Raw genomic sequence first — 26934 nt, 5'->3', positions numbered from 1 at the left:
AAATTGTCCAAATCAGGCACTTTTTATTATATCCAGTCAGGTTTCAGAGTTTTCAGTTGTTATTTTCCACATTCATACCTCCTGGAAGTGCAGGGCGTCTGCCTCCATGTCCTTGAGCTTCTTCTCAATCTCCTTGGCCCCGTTGACGGCTTCGTCTCTGGATAAACGCAGCTCGTCCAGCTCTCTTATCAAGTCTTTCATTTGGGCCTGGAGAGTACACATGCAGACAGCAGTGCTGAAGTTAGACGGCCATCATTTTGAGGGATTTTCCAATTAATGTATGTGACCACAGTGACCACTTTTTGCATGCCTATATTACCTGGAGTTTTTTCAGCTGTTTGAGGGCCTCATCGCGGCCCTTGTTGGCAGCATCGATCTGGGATCCGAGCTCTGCCAGGTCCATCTCCAGTTTCTTCTTGGATGAGAGGGCCCCACTACGCTGCCTGCGTTCATCTTCCAGCTCGATCTCCATCTCACGCACCTGAAGGAGAGCAAAAGGACATTTTCAGAAATTCTACGCGAAAATGTAATTTAAAATTTACAACCCTGCAATGGTTTGTGAAAACTACGAAAAAAAAGCTGTCGCTAAACATTTTAAGGGTCTTTTCTCCTACCTGTTTAACCAGCTGTTTCCTTTTTTCCTCTCCCTGCTCATCTCGGGCCTGCAGGTCTCGGTCAAACTGGGCCTTCATGGCCTGCATGTTGACCTCCAGACGCAGTTTGGCGTCCTCCGTGGTCTGCAGCTCATCCTCCAGCTCCTCCAGCTGAGTTTTCATCTCCTCCAACTGCTGCTCCATGGCACGCTTTGACCTCTCCAGCTCATGAACCTGTGGTTGCGTTGGTACACATTCAGCATTTTTAAGACAAGCAATGCAATCTTTGCTGCTTATACAAAACATAAATAAAAACATTTCTAGGGTAGACAAAACCAATATGTGTTACTATTTTTGCTTACACTCTTGCCAACATCGTCCTTGGAGGAGACCAAGTCTTCCATCTCAGCCTTGAGCACCTTATTAGCCCGGTCCAACTCATCTTTCAGAACCACCATGGCCTCCAGCTCACGGGCCAGTGTCAGAGCTCGTGTTTCCTTCTCCCTGGCCTCAGCCTCGGCCTTGTCGCGCTCCTCTGCATACTTAGTAGAGATCATTTTCTCCTCGGCCAGCATCTAGGAGAAGGAGAGAGACAACAAATGGCAGTTGGGGGTCAACATCCCCTAGTTAAAAGACTTTTTTGAAGGCGACGTTGTGGTGAAATGAACAGGGTACTCATTGTTTCACTGATTGAGAAATCAATCTTGGATGTTGGTGGTGAAAAGTTGATCTCTAATATTTTATTCATATTCCCTTATGACCATTATATGATTGTTACAGCTGCTAATTCTAATGTTCCTTTTTATCTGACACATTGAAGACAGTTGTCCATTGTCCAAGATTTCAAACTGTCAAATGAAAAATGAGCAGTTTATCATTTGTCTTTGTCACTGCTGACATGATACCTGGTCAAATTTCTTCTGCTTCTTCTCCAGGTTAGAGACAATCTGCCTCAGGTGGTCCTGGTCCACTATGAGGTCATCCAGCTCCTGCTGTAAACGGGTTTTTGTCTTGTCCAGTTTGTCGTAGGCTGCGGTCTTCTCCTCCAGCTGCTGCATCACACTGTCCAACTCCCGCTGGCTTCGCTTGCGTCCCTCCTCTGCACTGTCCAGAGACGCAGCCTCCTGCTCCAGCTTCTTCTTCATCTCTGCCAGCTGAAGACATGAAAGAAAAGAGGGGAGATTAGAAAGACAAGAATGAAATGTGTTTGTTGGGGGAAATTGGGGACTACTGATGAAATGAATCAAGGCTACATTACAATTTTTCGATTTACTGAGGAAGACTGGATCAAAGGTGGATTGAGGAGGAGAGTAAAGCAAGTTTCATTTGAACCATGCTTCTAAGATTATGCGTTTGTTTCATCCTGTTCATCTTTTCTCAGTAGTCTCATTATTTTAGCATTTTTATTGTTTACCAGCTAAGCACTTTTAATCTTGCTCTAAACAGGGTTATAGAGTCTATAAACCATGCTAGCAGCTCTGTGAGGCTCTACTTAGGCACAGCGGTGCAACAACTGAGGCTGATGGGAAAGTCATCAGTTTTGTAAATTTTGGTAAACCAAATTTTTGGACAAATTGTAGTTTTGACCTGATGGTGGCACTAGATGGAAACTCAAGGAGGATCACAGGAGAAATTAAATTTATAGCGAGGAGGACATGAATGTCTGAACCAATCCAATATTTGTTCCGATGATTGCACTAGAGGAAAAAGTCAGAGGCTCACCAAACTCAGTGCGAGTAATCATCTGGAAACCCATGAGTGTTACAAAACTTTGGTGCCAATCCATTTTGTACAGGTGCATCTCAGAAAATATGACTTGTGGAAAAAGTTTTGTAACTAATACAAGAAGTGAAACTTTCATATATTCTAGATTCATTACACACAGTGAAATAATCTTGATGATTACAACTTACAGCCCACAGAAATCAAAATTCCAGTATCTCAAAATGTTGACACAAGGATTTCTTTTAATAATAATTAAAAAAGGTATAATACAGAGACGCTGACCTGAGAAGAGCTCTAATCAGCTAATTAGCTCCAAATACCTGCAAAAGGTTTCCCGAGCCTTTAATCTCTCAGTCTGGTCCTGGTGCTCACAATTAACTTTTCCATGATATTCAAATTTTTGGGATGCACCTTTATATGTTCAGATATTTCTCTGAATACAGGTGCTGGTCATATAATTAGAATATCATCAAAAAGTTGATTTATTTCAGTAATTCCATTCAGAAAGTGAAACTTGTATAATGTGTACATTCATTCCACACAGACTGATATATTTCAAGTGTTCATTCCTTTTAATTTTGATGATTATAACTGACAACTAATGAAAACCCCAAAATCAGTATTTCAGAAAATTAGAATATTGTGAAAAGGTTCAATATTGAAGACACCTGGTGCCACACTCTAATCAGCTAATTAACTCAAAACACCTGCAAAGGTCTTTAAATGGTCTCAGTGTAGTTCTGTAGGCTACACAATCATGGGGAAGACTGCTGACTTGACAGCTGTCCAAAAGACAACCATTGACACCTTGCACAAGGAGGGCAAGACACAAAAGGTCATTGCTAAAGAGGCTGGCTGTTCACAGAGCTCTGTGTCCAAGCACATTAATAGAGAGGCGAAGGGAAGGAAAAGATGTGGTAGAAAAACGTGTACAAGCAATAGGGATAAATGCATCCTGGAGAGGATTCTGAAACAAAACCCATTCAAAAATGTGGGGAGATTCACAAAGAGTGGCTGCAGCTGAGTCAGTGCTTCAAGAACCACCACGCACAGACGTATGCAAGACATGGGTTTCAGCTGTCACATTCCTTGTGTCAAGCCACTCTTGAACAAGACACAGCGTCAGAAGCATCTCACCTGGGCTAAAGACAAAAAGGACTGGACTGCTGCTGAGTGGTCCAAAGTAAATTTCCTTTGGAAATCAAGGTCCCAGAGTCTGGAGGAAGAGGAGAGGCACAGAATCCACATTGCTTGAAGTCCAGTGTAACGTTTCCACAGTCAGTGATGGTTTGGGGTGCCATGTCATCTGCTGGTGTTGGTCCACTGTGTTTTCTGAGGTCCAAGGTCAACGCAGCCGTCTACCAGGAAGTTTTAGAGCACTTCATGCTTCCTGCTGCTGACCAACTTTATGGAGATGCAGATTTCATTTTCCAGGACTTAGCACCTGCACACAGTGCCAAAGCTACCAGTACCTGGTTTAAGGACCATGGTATCCCTGTTCTTAATTGGCCAGCAAACTCGCCTGACCTTAACCCTATAGAAAATCTATGGGGTATTGTGAAGAGGAAGATGTGCTACGCCAGACCCAACAATGCAGAAGAGCTGAAGGCCACTATCAGAGCAACCTGGGCTCTCATAACACCTGAGCAGTGCCACAGACTGATCGACTCATTGCTGCAGTAATTCAGGAAAAAGGAGCCCCAACTAAGTATTGAGTGCTGTACATGCTCATACTTTTCATGTTCATACTTTTCAGTTGGCCAACATTTCTAAAAATCCTTTTTTTGTATTGTTCTTAAGTAATAATCTAATTTTCAGAGATACTGAATTTGGGATTTTCATTTTGTCAGTTTTAATCATCACAATTAAATGAAATAAACACTTGGAATGTCCGTCTGTGTGTAATGAATGAATATAATATCCAAGTTTCACTTTTTGAATGGAATTACTGAAATAAATCAACTTTGATGATATTCTAATTATATGACCAGCACCTGTACATGAAAACTTTGACCTACTGGTGGCGCTAGACTAATGTGGTGGACAGACTGACATTGCCATCCATAGAGCTACTCCCCCACCCCAGAGACCAAATCAACTCTCTTGAATTATACAGATCTGAGTTCAATAACTGCTGATGTGTGTGTGATGTGAAACAAAGATAACGGCTTTGTTTAAGTGAACAGAGAGAGAGTGTGACACTGTGACCGACCTGAGCCTGCAGAGTAGAGATCTGCTTCTCCAAGTTCTTCTTGCCCTCTTCCTCTTCCTCCACCATCTCCCGCAGGCTGTGCTGCTCGTCCTCCAGCTGTTTCAGGCGGGTGGAGAGGGCCAGCTTCTGACGAGTCTCTTCTTGGAGCAACGCCTGAAGTAAAGAGGAGGAGAAGTACAACTTGAGAAAAATAGATTCTTTAAACCTGGTAAGCTCAAGGCTTTCCCCCCCTCAGTTTTCACTCCATTTATTGTTTTTTGCCTATATTTGACGGTATGTGAATTAGCAAGTGGCATTTCACGTTTGCTGTGTCACCAGTAATGTACAGAAACTGTCGCTGGATGATTTAATAGTCAAGAAAACATTTAAAGGTGATTATTAGGCAAGATATAAAGTTATAAGGAATGTCTTTTCTTCTACGATTCATTAGCATATTTACAGACACTGGAGATATTGATATCCTTCAAAAGTGTGATTCACACTACAAATGTGTATGAGTCTGACTGAGTTACGACTGATTATTTAAATGCAGAATTGGGCGCCAAGGGTTCAGAAGGTATTAATATATTGCAGATACAGTGTTTTACATGTTTATACCGTATGTCCTCCATCAATTAATTTTTTCATTATTGGTTAATTTGCAGATTTCTCTCGATTAATTGTTCGATCAATACAATATGAAACAAGTCCCAGTTTTTTTTTTTTTTTTTTTAAAAACAGTTTAAATTCCAAAGATATTTAATTTACAATGTTATAAAACAGAAACGCAGCACTTGATGAATTTTAGTCATTTTCAAATAAACAACAATGAACTGATAATCGAAACAAGTAAGACAAGTGAGATTAGAAGACAGACAAGAGTGCAAAAAGTAGTAACAGTAGTGATGAAGATGTTTGTACCTGTAGATCCTGCAGCTGAGACTGCGTAGAAGAAAGGTCTTTGCTGGATTTGATGTTCTTACCCTCCGCTTGACTCAGGAGGCCGTTTAAGTTGTCCAGCTCCGTCTAGACACCAGGTAGAAAGAATAACAAATCATAGACACAATTTAATCAGCCACTCCATCCATCCATCCTCACAGAAACACAATTGCAAACTTTCTTCCATTCAACCACATACTCCGTCCACACTGTACCTGCATCTTGGCCATCTTGGCGGCCACCTCCTGCCTCTGTCGTTCACTTTCCCCGTATTTGACCTGTAGTTCTTGAACCTGGGCCTCGGCCTTCTTACGACGGTGTTCAGACTCCCCTTTGCCTTGTGTCAGACTCTTCATCTCAATCTGCAGCTCGTTCCTCTCGCTCTCCAGCGCCTGCTTGGCTTTCTCCACCGACACCTTGTTCTGCAGGAGTGGCACACATGACGCATGTTACTGTTGTTAATCCAGGTATTTATTAATCTTTGGCATCTTCTGACCACCCCATTTCGTTACCCTTTTGGCTTGTTCCAGCTGTTCGTTGAGCTCCTCAAATGCCTGATTGTGTTTTTGTCTCATGTCAGCCATCTGCTGCTCGTGGAGCTTGGCCTCTTCCTCCAGATTCTTCTTCAGCTGGGTGACCTCCATCTCACGCTTGGACCTGAATGACCCAAAAAAAAAAAAAAAAAAAAAAACACACACCACAGATTTGAGAAGAGGACAGAAGAGGAAAAACTACATTTATCTGAGCACAATCTTGTTGCCCTTGGAGCCTTCCACATGAACACCTGGACAATCTCACCCAAGTGTCAGAGTGTCTCAACAACTATTAGATGGACTGCCATGAAATTATATCGACTTGGATCTCACGACTTTTCATTCAGTCAGACTTTCTACTTGTTACAGGAAACCAAGAACTTCTCCATGGATTCTGTGTCTTAAGTAATTCACAATTCAGAGTATTTTTCCCTAAATAAAAAAAAAAAATATACTGCAAACCTACACAGGCTAACTGTTACCTCAGCTCCTGCTGTGCTGCAGTGGAGTCCAAAGTGTCCTCCAGCTCAGTCTTGAGGGCCTCCAGCTCCTCTCCCAGGTCCCTACGCTGTTTCTCAGCCTTGGCGCGTGCCTGCCTCTCCAGCTCCAGATCCTCCTGCAGCTCGGAGATCTGCGCCTCCAGCTCCCTGATCACCTTCTGGGCTGCGTTCTTGGCGGCAGCCTCCTCCTCGATCCTAAGGGTGAGATAAAGAGCAGGAATGAGATCGAAATACTGACACTCTGCATGAATGTTGTTGGAAGTAAACAATGTGTCATCATCATCCAACTTTATGATCAGGGAAGTTCATATAAAGCTTCAGGGGGACAACAGGAAATAGTATCCTTGTAAGCAGCCTATAAGACTATGACAAAAGGTCATCACAATCGGTCATGTTGTTGCTGTTAAATTTGAATTATATATATATATATATATATATTTAAAAAACCTGGCCAGTGCAGCGTGGAGTTCCTCTTCCTTCTTAGCCAGCTGAGCTCGGAGTTCAGCGATCTGGGCCTGCAGGTCAGCAATCTGGTCATGGAGTTCAGTGGAGTCTCCCTCTAGTTTACGACGGTTCTTCTCCAACTCCTGACGCACTTTCTCCTCTTTTCTTAGACGATCTGTGAGAGAGCGCCCAAAATTTACTAATTTAAATTGTAATTATTAGCAAAAGGTAAAAGGACACCAAAAAAACCACACACATTAAAGGATTTAAAAAGTATGCAGCAGTGTCATGAATTATACATGAATTATACTTAATTTGCACTCTTCGTTTAGCATTGTTTATGGAGTGACTTATTTCAGGCCCTGTGGAGACCCTCACTACATCCAAACAAGAGAAAGCAACAACCCCACACTAATGTGTGAGTGTGTAGACGTAGGCATTCACACAGACACCTCCAAAATCATGAAACACCTTTCATGCCCGTTGAGTTTAGCCCCTTTCCCTTTTTCCTCAACTCACAGTCTGCAATGCATTATATTAATAAATCTTACAGATTATGTTCAGATGTCACTGAGATTTGTTTGGGCAGTGTGGGAATCTCACTCCAAAAACAATCTTAAAATTGAGAGCACACATTAGAAATTTAAGATTATTATTAAATCGTGCACACAGAAATTTTTTTCTTTCCATGACACTTCTGCGGCTCTGTAGAAAGGGATTGTGGTTGTTAGATTTAAAAGAAATTTTAATTTAAATTTAAAAAAACAACTAAAGCTTGATTTTAAATCAACGAAGAAAGAAAAATTAATCAAAATGACAATTAAATTTTATTGAAACACACTAGCACATTATTGGGTGGGTCAAAAAAAAAAATAAAATGCAACAATAATGTCAAAAACAAATACTTGCCCTCCAAATCTGTGATCATGGCTTCGTGTTTATTCTTGAGTTTCTGCAGACTTTTGGACTTCTCCTCCTCTTCGGCCAAGTTGGTGGTGAACTCTGAGATCCTCTCCTCCATCTGTTTCTTCTCCTGTGGTTAAAAAGACAAAAGAAAAAACAGATGACTTGTTGTCCCAGGTGTAATTCTGTTTTATTTATCCTGGACTGTGTATTAATCAGTGCTGAAGACCATGGACGTGTTGTATGAGACCTTATTGAGCTTGTTGTTCTGGTCCTCCAGCACCATGACAGCCTCCTCTATCTTCTTCAGCTTGGCGTCCGTGGTGACCTTCTCCATCTGAAGCTTCTGTCTGGCTGCTTCCTCCTCATCCAGCTGCTGCTCCAGGTCCTGGATGAACACCACAACCAATTTGAAATGTTAATGCGTCTTTTTAAAAACACTGCCATTGTATTTTTTGGTATGATTCTTCCCCATCTCATCTCACATTCTCTATCCCTCAGGACTTGACTGACCGTGATGTTCTGCTGCATCTTCTTTCTCTCAGTGTTCATCTGGGAGACCCTCTCTTCCTCCTCCTCCAGGCGAGACTCCAGGTCATGCAGGATGTCCTCCAGCTCTTGCTTCCTGGTGGCCAGACGGGCTCTCATCTCCTCAGCCTCTGCACACAGCTCCGTCTCTGCCTGCAGCTGCTCTTGAAGAGCTAGCTTCTCAGAATTCAGCTGGCAGAGGGGGTGTCAAGGTGAGGCTGGAAAATTACATCTCAGAGCAGCATCATGCAGAAGTAAATAGGTTTTGTCATAACGATTCATGTTTTTATGCAGTAATTCTACATGGCCAGATTTAAATGCTGCTACAGAAAATCTGATGCAGATCTACAAATAAATCTGTCCACTATCGCAGATTTGAAATAAGACTCTTGTGAAGACTCTTACCTGTTGCTGCTTGGCCTCATATTCTTTGAGCAGCTCCTCAGTCTGCAGTTGTCTCTCCTTGACCTTGAGCAGCTCCTCCTCTTTGGCCACCATCTCCTCATCCTGGCGAGTCACTGCAGCAGAGGCTTCACCTAAAAGAAAGAAAGAATAAAAATTAAATCTCACGGTAAATCTTTAAAAACATTGTTCAATAGTAAAATGTATTTTCCTTGCGTTTTCTTAATTACCATTACAGTACAATAAAAGGTGAGTGCTCGACAGACGCCCGATAAAGATGTCAATATCTCACAAGTGATATCAGTGTACTGTATATAGTCAAAACTCTACATATCGACACCCAGAACTACAGATTTCATTTTTGGACTAATAGAGCTGCGAGTTGATTTGACTTAACTTGGTGACCAATAAATACGGAAAAATTGCTGTGCTGCGCGTAGTTTTATTTTTGGGAGCACCAACAAACGGTCATGAATAATTAAAAACTTAAATGGGACTCGACTTTGGCTGCAGCGGAATAGCCTTTCATTCAAAAATGTATTAGCCTATACGCATACATTAGAAGCTTAACAGTTTCGTTATTTATGTGCTTTTAGATATTACTGTAATATTTTTGAACTTGTTTTGTCTGCTCAGAAAGGACTATCAACTTGATTTTGTTTGTAATCAACAGGGTGCTATTTGCTGTCCTATTATTGGGTTAGCCAACAACAATGGTAAAAAGCAAGCAACTTTAAGTGGCTTCTCCAATATCTTACCTTGGTGAAAAGCCTCCACCACTGCCAGTTCCTGAGTTTGAGGTAAGCAGCACAGTTCCTTGGATAACTTTCATGGCGGTCAGCTGCTGCTGTCTCTTGGCAAAGGCTCTGGGGTACAAAAAACAGAAGTAACATATTTGACATTTTGCCTAGAAGTTCTTTCCTTTCATCATAGTGTGTTACATTTATTCATCTGCAGTAGAAAAAAAAACAAAAGCTGAAGTGCACAAATATGTTGCTTGGTTAAATATCTTCACTGTTATGGATCGAGTGACTCCTTCATACTTGCGGGCCACATATCCTCTGCACCAGGCCTGGAAGCTGATGATCACATCTGTGATCTTAATGTCTCTCTCCTCCTCCAGGTGGGCCAGGACTCCAGCTCTGAAGAAAACTTTACTTTGACCGATGCGGTACAGGTTTGGGTCCAGCTCCAGAGCTTTTATCTGACATGAAGAGGACAGAGGTGACTCAGTGACCTCTTAAAACTTGAAATGGAGAAGGATGAGACATTTTGTCCTCGTTCTGATAATTGCTTACTTTTAAAACTGATTTATTGTTCTTACCATGAGCACGCAGGCTTGCTTTCCGTCCATAAAGCCCTTTGGGATGGAATTCGGAGTGAGGATTTCATACCTTAAAAAGACAGACAAGCACAATTAAATTTCTCAAGTAGTTTGACTTGAAATCTGTAATTTAGGACTGCAGTTGTTTTTACTTCATGACTTGCTTTTGTAGTTATAGGCACACATTCACTTTTGTGGATTATATGTCCTTTGATCCATTTTTCTTTTTCACATTTGTCCTACTTGAGAACTTGAAGTTTAGACTGGGATGGGGATCTTTATTGAGTGGGTAAAATATAAATGTGTCTCTGAAAAGGAGGATTATTTCTTTAGAGGGGGGGTAGCCTGAGAGAAAAAAAATGGGGGAAATTATTTTGAGGAATTGGTCGTTAGGTATTTAGTCATTTTCTAAAAATATACAAAAAAGAGAAAGATGTTTGAAAGGTGTTGTTTGGTATTTGTCACCTCTGTCTGAACTCCTGGAAGACGATGCGATTGGGGAAGCCCTGTCTGCAGATGCGAATCCCCTCCAGGACTCCATTACACCTTAGCTGGTCCAGAACCAGGTGAGACTCCAGTTTACCAGCCTGAAGAAGAAACAAATTCAAACAACATTAAAGTCAAATTATTTGTATTGTAATGATCGTCTATAAATGCATTGTTAATTTTTTTTACCCCTCATCTAAATTGACTGCATCATTAGTCGTTCAAATTTGTGATATTGGCAGAAAAAATAAAATGGTCTTGTCTAATAAACCATGTCAGGATGTAGGATGAGTAGTGGTTCTTTTACAGGTGGATCCCCACATATCAAGTGAAGCACAACTATTTTATTTCCACGCCTGAAAGCATTCAAGGCTCATAAATCTCAATCTTTTCTTCTTTGTTAGTTAAACATGTCTTACAGGCACCAATATGCCAGAGCACATTCGTAGTTTGTCATATTTTATGTTCCTTCACTTGTACCACAATGCTCATGCATCAGTTTCTGCAACAGCTGCAATGCTGAGTCATTGTTTATACCTTCTTCTCGTGGTTGGGGATAATGCAGCGGACGAAGTTGGGGTTGGTGTTCCTGAGCGTGGCCATGAGGTTACCCAGCTGCTCCTTGTACAGCTGGCCCACGGTGCGGAACATGCCCTTACGGGTTTTGGCCGCACCGTGCACGGAGTCTGACATTCCTGCCACCTTATCCAGGCCGACAATACGGTCCACTGAGAGAACACGGAGAAGGTGTCATCACATTTCAAACTTTAGTGACGACAGAAATTAAACATTTACATACAGCAGTGAGACAGTAAGCATTATGACATTTTGGATGAGCTACAACCCTTACCATCTCTCCATAGGTCAGCGGTAAATTTGTCTGTAGACTGGTTGAGCAAAGTGGCCACACACTCATTTAGCGGATCCATGTTTTTCAGCAGCCAGTTGTCTGCTTTGTAGTCCACCTGCACCAGAGGAGAGCTACGTTTATAATGAAGAGCTGGAAAGTTGAGGTAACCACCAGACCACTGTTACTACAAGTTAATGCCTTGCTGCCCCCTCATATTGTGAAGTGCAACTATTTATGACTTATGTACAAGCCAAACCTTGTATACTCAGAATATAGCCACAGGACTATGTTGGTACTTTGCAGCCATCTAGAAGTAAAAAGTAATTATGCACATTTACTCAAGTACAGCAAAAGTACTTGAGTATTTCCATGTTGCCACTTTATACTTACTTATACCCCACGACATTTAAGAGGAAACAAATATGTACTTTTTACTCCAGTTCATTTATATGAAACATAAAATAACTAGTTAAAATACTACATTCACGCTAATGCATTAATAATAATAATAATAATAATAATCATCCACTATAATAATATATCACTCTTGAAGAGACCATTCTATGCTGTTCCTTTAGATAATTTAAATAAACTTGCTGATAATACTTCGGTACTCTTTACTTGTGTATTTTTCACTGGTTTAACTACTTTTACATTTATCGAGGTTCTAGGTAAAGTGTTTGTTAACTGTATGTGTGTTAACTGTAAATTAATATTTTATAAGTTAAAATTCATCGTCAGTGACCTTTCCAGCATAGTGTATAATGCAGAAATCAGCGTTGTCCTTGAGTTTCTTGGGTTTCTGGAACTTGGGGTGTGTTCCCTGCTCCTGAACCACTTTCTCCACAAAGCTCTTGTCTGTGGCTTTGGGGAACCAGCACTCCTCATCCAGCAGCGCCAGGATGCCCGGAGGGCCGGCCTGTAACATGACAAACAATCTATTTTAAGTGTCTTGACTTGTATTACACAACTGTTTGCTGCAGAAATTACAATCGAGTGTTACTCCACTGTACTGTCAATGTTGTTGTGTGTGAATCTTGAGGAGGAATAATAACTGGGTGGCATCTTACAGGTTTCTCAATGAGGTCGATGCAGGGCTGCAGGTCGAGGCCGAAGTCGATGAAGCTCCACTCGATGCCCTCCCTCTGGTACTCCTCCTGCTCCAGGACGAACATGGTGTGGTTGAAGAGCTGCTGCAGCTTCTCGTTGGTGTAGTTGATACACAGCTGCTCAAACGAGTTCAGCTGTAGGACAGAATTAGGAAACGATTATTCAACAGACAGAAAATAATAGGCAACTTTTTCTATATGTAACAAAAATGTACTTGTTCCAGCTTTACCCCCCACACACCACTCACTTGTGTAACAACGGTTTACTGCTGCTACACTTTTCTCTTATCTCTGATTAGATTAAACATGAGCCGCCGCCCCCCCCACACACACCCGTTCATCAGGTTTTACCTGTTCTGTGAACTTCTCCTGAGTCTGAAAGTAATGGTAGACTGTTAAAGACCTGATTTTAGCCATTTTGCCTGACTGGACCTCCTCTTCAGGTTCACTTCTATTTGCAATTTGAAGCCGCCACTTTTAAACTGATTGAACTTTGTCATCACTCTATAGGATGCCCAGACTGCTGAAACTAAGCGGCTGAGCCATCACAGTGCTCTGTCTAATCATAGAACTACAGTTATGACGCTTAACTCTAAATCTCTCAAGCCCTGAACACCACACCTCAAAGATCTCAAATCCAGCGATATCTAGGATGCCAATGAAGGAGGCCCCCTGTCTCTTGGTCTTGTCCAGGGCCTTATTGATCCTCAACACCAGCCAGCGGAACATCCTCTCGTAAGAGGCTTTGGCTAGAGCCTCAACAGCAAACTCGGCCTGCTCCTGGGTCTGGGCCTTCTGGACATAGTCCCTGCCAACCTGCATAAAAGAAAGAAAAGCTCTAATGTCATCCTGTGATACTAAAATTATCATTACATGGAAACTGCAAAATAGTTAATAGTAATAGTTGGAATTACAAAACTAAACAACACCAGCTTCAAACAATACAGTCGTGGAGGAGAAAAAAACAAAAAAAACAAACACACAAAAAAGGTAGAAATCATAAACTATTTATCCCATAATCATTAGAAGAAGAAGGTAAACATGTCACATCATTGAAGTGTATTGATTGCTATACAGACCTTGATTCTGGGTGACAGGATGGCTCGTGTGAAGTCGGTCACATTGATGCTCAGCAGGTGACACACTTTCTGGGCAGCTGGGGGTGAAACACGGGAGTCATATTGGAGGATGTTGGAAGGATTGAGAAAATGGAGTAAAGGACGATTACAATGATGAAATGTGCGTACCGGTGTCATCAGGCATGGAGGCCTGGTCAGAGTTGCGCTCCTTCTTGAAGGTCATGTTCCCCAACTGCAGCACGGCCGACACCACCTTCAACATACCTGACAAACAATCAGAAGAGGTCACAGCGTGCTGCAGATGATCAGTAATGTGCCACCACGCCATTCGTTTGATAATCTCACCCCATTAAAAAGACACTTGGAAAACCCATTATGTGCAATAATCAAGTTTGATTATAAACTAAATATCCTTGGGTTTTGGACTGTTGGTAGAAAAAAAAACCCACATCTGAATCCTGTGGAAAGTTACTATAACGGACATTTTTAAAATCTGTTAAAATGAGAGTAATCAGAAGATAAAAAAGTGCTCAGTGAAGTTTTTTATTGCCTACAAACTAAGTTGCTTTTACACTCTGTGTCACTCACCAAAATGCATTGAGTGTAACCTCGAGCCATAACAAACATTGAATGCATTTCCTTCCTCTAAACATTTGCAAGCAGATTTTTTATAGTGTTTTAAATTCTGCATTGTTTACATCCATGTTTACTAACTAGAAGTGTTCTTCACTGCCTTTGCTAGGACATGATCTTAACATATGGCGGTGTGTTACTGCCACCTGTAGATCAGTGGATAGTGTGACACCAGCAGCAGGAATGGGTATTCGGTCTGTGTGCATTTGTGTCCTGCTCATAGAAAAACAAAAATCCACAGCGTTACTAGGTCAGAAACAAATGAAAACAAAAAAGGTACCAATTGTTTCCTCTTCTGGGATGCTCATGATCTGAAAGGCGTCCATGGTCTCAGTAAACAGGTCCTTGTCTTGCTGACCAGGAATTGTCACGTTTCCATTGGAAAGGAAACGGTACTTGCTGTATTCCTCCAGACACAGCTCGGCTGGGGGGGGGGGGAGAAAGAAAGCAAGAGAGCAGAATTATTTATAGAGAACTGACCATTTTAACACACTTTCATGGGCCTGCTAAACTCTGTTGCTTGAATGCACACAACTTCAGCACCATTGTACTGCAGACACTAATAACTGAACCAAGGAGTGGTTCAAAAAAATATCAGTTTCCAATATTAGTGGAATGAAGCATACTTTTCGTGTATACAAGCTGCTCATTTAAATGACTTTGCTCTTGAACTGCAAGTCATGTTCAGCTATCAATAAACCACATTTATTTAGCTACTTTCTTCAATTTTCATTTAAGTAGCTCTGTTCGATGCATTCACGGTTGTACTAAAATGCCTCACAGCGCAGCTTGTCCCCTGCTCCTGTCAGCATGTAGTAGAAGATGTGAAAGCTCCTCTCCTCTTTAGCTTGTCGGATGGCCCGAGACTTCTCCAGCAGATCTGGTTAGCATTTCAGTCAAGGACAAACAAATGCAAAGGCAAACTGAGCAGGACAAACAGCATCTTTAAAATATAGTGCAGAAACAAGCAGACCCTCAGGGACCTCTCCAGGTTGTCTTTGTGGTAATATGATTAAATGCATCACTAAAGGACAATTAAAACACAAATGTGAGGGGCCTGAGGTTGCACTTGAACCTGCATTTTTTCCAGACCTTGTGGATGATAGAGGGGGCACCTCTATCAGACAGGTCTAGTCAAAACTAATTTTAATATGGTATTTGATATTGCACTCACATGGTAAATATTCAACAACAACTTTGCTGAATAATCACAAACTAACTGACAGCAAACCTGATGTGGCAAGCATTACAGCATGCAAATTCTGATTGCTTTCCGTCACCCTTTGCAAATTGGGGAAGCAAATTTTTCAGCCCTGTACAGAACGGGAAAGTAGCATATATTTTAAAAAGGATGCAAGTTTCAATGTTGGCTCCAACGATGTATCCATTCACGTCAAAATTGATCCTGATGAATTTTCCCTACAAGAGAAAACAAATCAAAGTGATGTTTGTAAGGCTGAAAACATTTTAAAAACTTGTTCTTGATCAGCTTCTTACTATGAGTGTTGGAGTCATAAGTGAACATAAAATAAATCGACCAAAGTTATTTAATATTAATGATTTCTGTATTTTTCCTCTGCTCTTCTCACGGGCAGGGCTTTAAAGTCACATATGACATTTATTTTCTGTGCTTTGTAGACATGAATTTTAGGTTATCTAGTCATTCTTACAAATCTTGAGGAGTTGTCATTCTTGACGGTCTTTGCATTGCCAAAGGCCTCCAGGATGGGGTTTGCTTGCAGCAGCTGTTTCTCCAGTTCCCCCTGACAAAAAGGATCGAGTATCAGAGCAAACTATAGACTCCAATACACTTTTTCATCTAAGTTGGACATTAGTCAAACAAGCACAACTTTCATGCATTTTCTTGGAGAGCTGCAAATCTTTCATTGGCGAAAACATACATAAGCTACATGCAGTAAATCATTAATTTTATTTTAAAAACAATTCATGCTCCGTATTGAAAAGAATTACCTCAGGGGATGTCAATATTGCCCAATCAACCCCACACACACACACACACCTGCGCATTCCAACACACATTCCCGCATCACGCAAGCCCACTCAAGCACAAAACCCTTTAAGATCATCCCTGTCCATGCAGGCACAAACAAGAGAACACAAGAAGCACAAGGCCAGTTAGCCAACCTCCCCTAAAGGAAATGCAAGAGTGTATTTTACTGTGACACACCAAAAAGTTTCATTCTACTACAATGACAAAATCAAGACTGACCAGATTGAGAAAAAAATAAAGAAATTGTTGCTGGGTGGGAATGAGATACTTTGACCTAATGCCAGAGGGAACAAACACCTGTGGTGTATTTTAGCATGAGAGAATAACCTCTTAACCTATCTCTTGATTCTCTGAACCCACACCGGATTCTTTATTTGCAAGGAAAAGGTTTTCATATTTAAAAACAAACTTGTATTTAACACTTGTGGGGATAAATCTTCAGATGTTACTTCATTGATCCTTTTATTAATTAAAACATTTTCTTACTATTGTAGTTTTATGTTCAAAAAGACTTTCTTCCCGAGTTTGATACCACTTTAATATTACATGCTACTATACTGTAAACATTAAGCTAAAAAAAAAAAAAGTACATTTCAATGCATTTCCTTGAACCCCATACTAAGACAATAAAACGTTTCATGTTAGTAGAGTAGTGCATAAACAGACACCATGCGTATGGAGTCGGAGAGATAACTCACATGTGACAAAACTGCATTCCCCTGGAGAAGGTGAGAAAGGAGAGAGTTCAATACATTTGATACCAACTTCAATGCACAGATTACTTAACTCCAGAGGAAACCTGTTGTCAACCTGTTGAATTATTAAGTGATTTCACAAAAATTCAGGTAAAGTCTTGTGAAACAACCTAAGAATAAGAGGACACACATTCACATCTGCGTTCTGCTTCACTGTCAGACAGAGAGGTGAGGCAGGCACGTCGAGGCCTGAAAGAGGAATGTGCAGTAGTCGCCCACAGTCAGACAACATTATCGAGAAGGACTAACATGGAGAGAACAAGGAACATCAGAGCAGATGGGGAAAATACAGGGGGTGGCCTTTCCAAATCTTCAGATGAACCGTCAGGAAGGAAGGAGGGAACGAAAGAGAAAAACAATGAGTTTTTACTGACCTGGTCTTTCTTGGACTTGAAAGATGAGGCAACATGGGCAAGATACTGAATGACTTTCTTGGTATTTTCTGTTTTCCCTGCTCCTGATTCCCCACTGTAGGAAAGGACACAGCACATAGAAAGATGTTGACACACATTATGTACTAATCATACGAGGTAAAGTCTAAACATCAGGGCAGTGGCAATACTGATCCTAAGGCATTAAATTATGACTGAACCAATTTCTTTTTACATGACATGGGTGAGAAAACACTGGTAATTTAAACATCTACAATTCCATGACAACCTGGAAAACTATCTGCTGATATCTGCTGTGTGAACTGATCAAAAGCTCCAGAAGTGCAACTAAATAGCTTCAGGTGAGATTGTTTTGTCAAGAAAATGTAGCTCAATTGCACATTATGTTCTTGAGAGGAAAACGACATTGAAACTTAATCCTACAACCAACAGACGCCGTCGTGCAGCCACACCTTTTTGCCATTTGGCATGAACAGTTAATCAGCTGTTCTTTCGCTCGTGACCCAACGTTTCCACAATATTGTGTGCAAGTGTGTGAATCCATTTGGAGGCCACGCCCCTTTACAATATGTCTCTTCCATTGTCACGTCCCTTTTTAGCCAGTCGGCATGAACACAAACACACACGCAATTTTGACTTAAACCAAGTTATTGTGAAGATACCAGGAGAACGGAGTGACTTACGTGCAGAGGATGGACTGGTCCTCGCGATCTGAGGGGAAGAGAAAGAGGAGAAACGTCGATCAGGGAAAAAAGTTGACAGGTAGCGGATGTCAGAATAATACGGCATGTGATTGTTTAACTCTGTAGTTTCTGTGGTGTGTAACAGTGCAGGGCTGAAACTGAATTGAAAATGAATTGGCAACTATACATCAGTTTATTCATCTATGATAGCTGCTCAATGATGTGTTTAAAATCATAGTGAAATAAATATCTTTGGGTTTTGAACTGATGATCAAACAAAAAAAAAAAGCTATTTAAATCAGTCACATTGGGATTTTTACAATAATCGTAAGCTGCAGCCCTGAAACCATGTGGGCATGTACAAATTAGTGTACACACACACCGGTAGCGTGTGTACTGTAAATATACAGTAGCAAATAAAGTTTGTCACTAAACACGCCGTTTCTCTTTACAAAAACAACTGTGATACCCTGCATCATGCTCCTGTAGGCTGTGTCTGTGATGGCATAGATGTGAGGGGGCATCTCATGTCTCTTCTTGCCCTTGTACATGTTCACTATCTCCTCAGTGTAGATGGGCAGGTACTTGTAGGGGTTGACCACCACGCAGAAGAGACCAGAGTACGTCTGGGTATGATAGCAGATAGTTATCGTCAGAGAGGAGTGTTACTGCAACCAGTCACATGAGTGCACACAGTCAATAATGAAGGGAGATCTGTAACGTGAGATTCTTCATGGTGCCTCTATATCAAAACACGTGAATCCACCCAAACTCACATAGATGAGTCCAGAGTAGTATCTCTCCTTCAGGTTGTGCAGCACAGAGGCCTCATTCAGGCAGGTGAGCTCCGCCATGTCCTCCACCTTACTGAACTTGGGTGGGTTCATCTTCTGAATGTCATCCTTGTTTACCTTCACCTGAGATTTACAGAGACAAAACACCTGTCAGAGGGATTCCTGAACGAGACTTAGATAGCAGAAACAAAGTAAACTTTAATATTATTTTCATCAACGCTTTTGTCAAGTGAAAATGCTGATTGGTTGCCTGCTAATGACACCGTTCAATAATTTCATTTGAATTCATAAAGCCAACAGATGGACACATTCTTCACTGTCACCTTCTTGCCCGAGTCCGTCAGCTCTACCACACACTCGTCTCCATGCTCCTCCTTGACGGAGCCGGCCTCGAAGCCCAGCTTCTCGGAGGGGACCCACACCAGCTTCTTGGTGGCCCAGTCGGCCTGGGCCATGGGGTTGTTTATCTCACTGCGGTCCCCATACAGGAACTTGTCTGCGTCCGTCATGGTAGCTTTAACACACAGCAAGAGAGCATTTTAAGCAAATATGCAGCCATTTCCAGCAGTATGACCTTTCAAAGAGAGCAAGCGTGGCTTTAAAGGCAACAAAACATTTCAAGTAATGGGCATTTTACTGTGGACCTGGATTCAAATGCCTACAAGTTATACGCAGACACCGCACAAATCTTAACTCCTGTACTGAACAGTCCTGACTTGATTTATAATTTGTGAAATTTATAAATACCTTAACTTGGTTTTTAACCAGTTCACAGAAACAAATTAATTTATTCTTCGCCAAATTTAATAGGTTTAAAAGGTTTTATTTATTAATGAATATAAACAATGAACACACAGTGCTGCCATCCCATTCAACTGACGCCGATTACCAAAACGCAGTAGTCCCCCGCTGCCCACCACGCCCCGCCGCTATCCGTTCAAAACATAGTCGGACTTGCCACCAGCAAGATTGCCCAGCAACATTGCTCAAAAATTTGCCCCGTGTAGCATCAGCTTAAGACTCTAAATGTAATAGGTTCAAGTTTGGCTTTATTGCATGTCATTCTTCCTCTCTTTCCTCATTTCCTGTCATTTCTCTGCTCTCGCAATTGAATGAAGGCAAGGATTTTTTTAAGATAAGATATAACTTTATTATATATATTTAATATACATTTCTGTCACCAATATAAAATAAAACTATGAAAACTAATATTTAAAAAAAGAGCCTGGGTGAAGTTATTACCTTTGAGTGGTCTCCAGTTTTTAAGTTGACTTATCAGAGAGTCATTGGTGCAACTCAGCGGTTCTCTATAGGGCTGGTGTATTGGACCGCATTAGACTGATTTACATACAGACAGAAAATTTCACCTTCCAATGTAACATGCAACAAAACGATGCAAGAAGTAAAATACACTTTAAGCCTGCTGAAACTGGACTACAGCAGCATCTGTTATTCTTGCTTGTCATGCCTCTAAAAGTGTCACTCATCCTGTGTGATAACAAGTCTGTGTGTTTAGTTTAGCTTTGACTTTTCTTTAAATATTTAACTGGAGCAGAAAGATTCAGAATAAAATAGAATCTCAAGGGGAGGGAAACTTCAGAAGGTACAGCACAAGTCTGGGCACATTTTCACCAAAACAGCGGTCGTTTCACTGTATTATTATAAGCATGCAAGCTTTTTACTCTAAGACCTATAAACCAAACTAAAGCTCCTCAGCACATACCAATGTAGAGCAAATGGTAAGACACAAGGTAAAAACTCACTGTAGCATTAACAATTTAAATGTTGCGTTTCATTTCAATGCTTGACAGTGTGTATTCATGACCTGTGGCTCGACAGTCAGACAAAAAAAAAAAACAACAATTAGCCACTTTTCACCTGTGCTCCGCAGTATGACCCTCCCTCTACCTGTCCAACCTTTACTCCCTGTCTGACCCACATTCCTTCCTCATCAGCTCATTACACAGAATTCCACAAATTCCCAACTCATTCTCCCACTCCTCATTATCCACAACCCGCCCTATAGAGCCGCAATTTCTACCACAGGTAACAAATGTGCAGCTATTACATATCACTCTGCTTCAGGACAGTGAGACTCTGTGGCTCTGTGCATTTAAAGCCTCTGTTAGGGAGAGTTATGCAAAAGTCCTGGTGAAAAAAGGAAGGCAGAGGGATGCTTTGCAGTCACAGAGGCAGGCAGGAATGTCGTGAGCAAGTCTGGGCAGAGAGAGAAATGTCATTATTCCCCCAGCCACACCCTAGAGATAGACTTAATGCCTCGTCAGAATAAACAAGGAAAAACCTTCAAACATATCAAATCCATCACCTCGATTCTACTTTTACCAAAAGCCATGTTGAACTCATTAATGTTTAAGGGATAATCCCCTTTGAGATGCAGAATCAAGTCACAAGATTATTATTCTAAAATCAATTTGGGAAATTTGTGTAGCAGAAATGTGTTTTCTTTTTCTTTCCTGTCTTATTAATCATCTTTTGACCCCTCCGTCAGATTTATGATGCAACCTGCAGGTTTAGACTGGACAAAAAAGTTGCATAAACCGATGTGAACAACATGAAGAGGTAGGAAAAGACGACTTGATGGCGTTATGATAACAATAATCTGAAATGGGAAGCAACAGGAAAACAAGTTTTGTCCAGACATTAGAAGAAAAAAAATGTTCAGGCCTCTAAATAGTGGCATTGGTTTACTTTTGAGGCAGGAATATCATCACTCTTCAGATCTTATGGAACAAGTCAAGTCCATTTCATCCATCTATCCCCAAAAATATAGTCCAAATACATTAATTTGTCAGAAAGGGTTATATAGTCTGAACAGCATACGACACCCTCCATCCTTAGACTCTATGGAGAAGTAAAACTACTAAGAGAATCCACATCAATTAAAACCCAAACACAGAGTTCCTCTTCCCAATCAAAGGTGCTCTCATGTCTATAAATACGTATAAAGGTTTGTGTATGAATGTTTGTACAGCAGAAGTTCAGAGCAGCTGCCTCGTCTCAGGTAGAGGTTAGAGTGTGTGGGTACGGAGAGAAATAAAGACAGAGTGTGTGTGTGTGTTTATAGAGTGAGGGATAAAGGGATCAGTGCACAAGGTGTCATCTGTGTCCCTCCTAAGTTCATTATGTGCTCAGACTCTTTGAAGATCAGTGGGGGAGGAAGAGGAACACAGTGACGTTTCATCATGCAGCGATGAAATCCTGCAGAGTGCTAAACTGCAGATTTCCCAGAGGTCAGAGACGATCAACAGCATCACTTATTTAGAGTAAGTATACGAGGGGCTGGCTGCATCATTAATACTCAGGCTCATGCCAAAAAAACACAAGACATTAAAACACAAAGCCTAAACCTGTGACACTCACATGTGTGCGGCTTCATTAACGCTATCCATGGGCCAACTTCCTCAGGAAGTTGCACAAAAGTTGCCTGTGCACATTTTGACACTTTGTGGTTCAAAATGACATGAACCGAGTCGAGCTTCACGGCCGCCCTTGTCATTCCAATCGAGAGCTAAACGACACCTCCCACACCTCTGCTGGAGACCAGGATGAAGAATCAGGTCTCAGTGCGCGACTGGGAGAGTGTTCCCAGAAGGATTTCCAACAGACATGTGAAGTTTAACCATGTCGGGAAACAGAATAACTCCAGATCCCCAAACCTTGTTAACCTTACAAGCTTTTGGATTTAGTTTTCCCAGCAGATGTATTCCTTTTGTCTGTCGTGGACCTGCTTAATCTGCCTCCCTTTGGGTCTTATGTACATTTTCAACAGCATACCCCTGTTCTTGGCTGACAGTCAATCCCCTTGCTTTATCCTGGATTTTATGACTCTTACCTAACGCATAGGGCACGAACCCTGCCACCTGCAGCCCGGCTGCTGATATCAGGCTGGAGGGGTGACGGAACAACAAGAGATGGACAAGGTGGTGGCACTGACGTTGGGGATTAGTCAAAGTATGTGCTGGTGTTTCTTAAATGTTCAGGTTTGGGGGTGGAGCAGGATGGGTTATATAGCTGTGCTGGCGGAAGATGTGACACATGTGTGTTAAAAAAAAAAAAACACACAGGGAAAAGGCAGCATTTTTAGCCAGAACAAAATGGTTGTATAAAAAGGTGAGGAGAGGGCCCTGGCTTACTTTTTATGGCTCCACATGAGACAGTGCTGCTTAACATCTAGCCTCAACCAGAAGAGGAAGTTTTCATTTTGACAGCAAATTATTTTCACAAGTCATGAGTAGAAACAAACAATTCATGTCAGCCATCACTATTCATGATTACCACAAAGTCAAATCCTCTTTAGTCTTGACTGCATGTCAATTTTGTAACCTGAGGGTAGAAACACTGCAGCAGGGTGTGTGCAGTCTGCGGATCCAAACGATTTAAATACATAACAGACATAGGTTACAGTGAATACCTGAAATTGAAACACACATTTCCATACCACAGTGACAGCATGGGCCTGTTTTTCCTGTCCTGTCACGCTATTGTTGTTGACTTTAAAGATTATAGTGAGGTCTATTGAGGTACACTTAGCATAACCTGTATGATGGCATTACAACAATTTATCAAACAATCTATCCTCAGCAAACGCCATACTGAAAAGTTTAATCAACCTATACAATGGTCAACATCAAATAAAAAAGCAAAAGTTTAAGAGCATGATAATTGAGCATGCGTGGGTTTAAAGGGCTCCCCTGTGTCCCCTGAAGAGAGCACCCGGCCATGTGGGCGACATTTCTCCTCTTGACCAAATTTATCTTAAATTAAAAGTGTCCTTTCTTCTTCTTCTTCTTCTTCTTCACTAAAGTCTCTCACAGTTAATACCACCCAGCTCGCTCTCTACCTGCACAACATGAGCACACACCTGGTTTTCAGCTGCAGGCACTGTAGGTGAGCTCGGTTCGTCTCTCTGTGTCCGTGTTTGCAGAAGCGACGTCCTGCTCGACGACACTCCGTTCAAAAAACAAGCCGCTGCGGAAGAAGAAGCTTCGTATCTGTCTCTTTCGTCTCTCTGCTCTGTCATGCGGTCCAGCTTCTCAGGCGTGGCTCGGCGTGTACGGACCTTTAATCCGCCCTGTTTCAGTTTTCGCAGGTAACTTAAACGCCCCGCCCCCGGCCATGCTGCGTTCAAGAACTCCACGCGTAAAAAAAACTTGAGTTATGAGTTGTAGTGCCTCGGGATCAAAACGAAGACTCTAGAAAGACTAAATGCAGTGTTTTGTTCATTTGCTACTTTAAAAAAGGAGGAAGCGCAGGATAAGAGGAGATGGGGCGCGTTGTGTATTTGTGAGCCGTGTAGTCCAGGAAATGCTGTCATCCCTTTGTTAGATATGTCTCATTGTGTGCACTGACGGCAGCATAAGGTTTATTATTGTGCAGGATGGACCGGGCTCACTGTTACGTCCCTTAAGATACTTATACAGAAGATGGCAGTCACAAATAGTAATGCATAGGAAAAGAAATGCATTTTATTAGCGCTGGAACAAACGGCAACAATTTTCATCGATTAATAGTTTAGGTCATTTATAAACCTAAATGATTGTGTACAGCTTCTCAGATGTGAGGATTTGCTATTGCTCTCTGTTTTATAAATTGAAGTTAAATTTCCTTTGATTTTGTTGGTTTGGTAGTATAAAACAAGCAATTTGAAGACGCACCTCAGGCTCTTGATAATTTTGAGTATGTTCTGACATTTTATAGACTGGACTAGTCCTACAGTATTGGGCAGTAACGCGTTGCTGTAATAATATTAGGTATTTTCCACAGTAACTAGTAATGTAACTAATTGCTTTTCTAAAACAGTAATATTATGACTACTAACGAAGGCAAGTAACTCTGCGTTACTCGTTACTGAACGCACCATCCTTGACGTGAATCCACGACTGTGCGGCAGCTCACCGGCGCCGGACTTTATGTTGTTCATGTCCGCTGATAATATAGGCTACATGTGCAGACCGCTGTTTAAAAGTCGGGATTTACTTGCTTTATTTTTTATTTCAGCCGGTGGTTTTAAGAAACGTTAGGCCTAGGCTATGCACTTCATAAGACACTCCTTGCTGCTGTTGAATGTAATGTTAGTTAAAAAGTCGGGAGAGACGATTTGTTTGGGGGTGAAGCAGAGTTTCTCATCATTAGCCTATAATTTGGATAATTATCAACCGCCACAAATTGATTTTCTAATTTTTTTAGTAGGTGTATTTAAAATCATCTTTGATTGAGGAGCTCATTGTCAATTAAATGAAAATGCAAACATGAACCGCCTAACCTACTGTAAGTTACACACAGAAGGAGGGAAAGTGTTTATGTAGTGTGTATATGTTGAGACATGGTTACTGTAGGAAGAGAGTCTCTGATTATCTGCTGTGTGATCCGAGCATCAGGGGTCTGTTTCACAAAAGCAGAAATTAGAAATCCAGGATAAGAGATAAAGCTAGGCTTGACTTAGTGTGATCAGCGCATCCTGGCTTTATCAGTTTCACAAAGGTCAAACCAGGCTCAGAAGGTGCGACTATGTCAAGCCAGGTGTAAGTAATTCAGATAAATGAGCGTCTACAGCTTTCTTCAAGAGACCACACGAATCACAGATTCATTGATGCTGAAACCCATTAAAGACGTGTGAAGCATACTTTATTCGCTGTTACTCACTGTGTTTAAATAAGGTTTATGATGAAAAAATGCACATAATATTAAAAAAAAAAAGAAATCCACAGTGTAAGCATGACTGTAGCATAATGTATTAATCATTGTTTTCTCTCCCAAGCTGTAGCAGATGATCCCAGGGAGAAAAAAAACAGGTCAAAAAACATTGTGGTGTCCTCTCCCTTGTTGTAATTTGGGAGTATTATACAATTATGAAACCTAATGAAAATTGTATAGGCCTATATGTATCTCCTATATAGTGCGTGTGCCATACACTTTTAAGGCTCAATATAACATTACAATTATGACAGTTTCATTTAAGAGCAGTGATATTTTTAGCTACTCACACATTCAGTCGGTCCACTGTTGGCTGCCACACTTTCTTAACGCTGGTTTATTACTGTACCCGAGTTACTTTTTCTTTTATTTATAATTTTTCTTTACACGTGCTTCCATTCCACGTAACCCTACCCGCTGATGCTCGTTGTGTGCAAAGTATGGTGCAGGCGTCTTCTCCAATTATGAAACCTTATAAACACAAACTGCTATTTTAATACAGGCTAATGAAAAATATGCAAAACACATTGGTTTAACTAAGCCTGGCTGTAAGCCTGGTCTGGAGCAGGCTAGCGGCACAGAATAAATCGCCATGGTAACTTATGTGTTACAGCTTTCGTGAAACCAAGACTTAATTCCAAGATATCTGGAAAATCCCGGCTTAACTATCTTTGTTTTGTGAAACAGCCCTCTGGTCAGATAGTGTTGGTAGTATAGTGTGTGTGTGTGTGTGTGTGTGTGTGTGTGTGTGTGTGTGTGTGTGTGTGTGTGTGTGTGTGTGTGTGTGTGTGTGTGTAGGAATGCAGATTCCCGTCGGTACCTGCAACTGGAGCCACAACTGGCTGTGGAGAGAGGAATGTAAAGAGGGTAAACCAACATGTAAAACTGCAACATGGCGTCTCACCATATGTGTTTATGTTTTAATGGTTTTAGTGAGAAGTCAATGGGTCCAATGTAAGCCTGTAAATACAGTGCAATAACATCTTTGCACTTGTTTGCTGTTATCATAGCCTCCCTGAAAAACAAATTAAAGACTAACCTTTATTTACTTGACAACAAAATATTCAAATACGTGTTAGTGTGTCACCACAACATATCCCAAACAAGGGGAATTGTCCACCTGCACTTCGTCTCCCATCCACCAATGAGCTTTAAGTTTAATTTCCTACCATATATGGTCAGAGAGTGGGGAGAAAGAGATAGAAAGAGAAAAAAGGGTTCCAGAAAGAGAGAAGGCTGCAGAGCAGAGAGGTGGAGGTAGGTGTGGTCTATTGTGTGTAAACCCTGCATTATTCTGAGCCCAGCTCCTCCTGTTGTTTCAAATCTGTCACACATCAAAGATGGCC

At 41.3% G+C, this 26934-nt stretch overlaps 1 pseudogene; it reads right to left on the bottom strand.

Annotated features, from left to right (window-relative positions):
- Positions 1-23944, bottom strand: part of LOC119899298 — a 28551-nt pseudogene extending 4607 nt beyond the window's left edge.
- Between the last annotated feature and the right edge of the window lie 2990 nt (positions 23945-26934).

The sequence above is a fragment of the Micropterus salmoides genome, unplaced genomic scaffold, assembly GCF_014851395.1.
Source record: "Micropterus salmoides isolate LMB-PRFRI ecotype aquatic unplaced genomic scaffold, ASM1485139v1 Ms_hic_scaffold_12, whole genome shotgun sequence".
NCBI lineage: Eukaryota > Metazoa > Chordata > Actinopteri > Centrarchiformes > Centrarchidae > Micropterus > Micropterus salmoides.
This window is presented reverse-complemented; position numbering and strand designations above follow the sequence as displayed.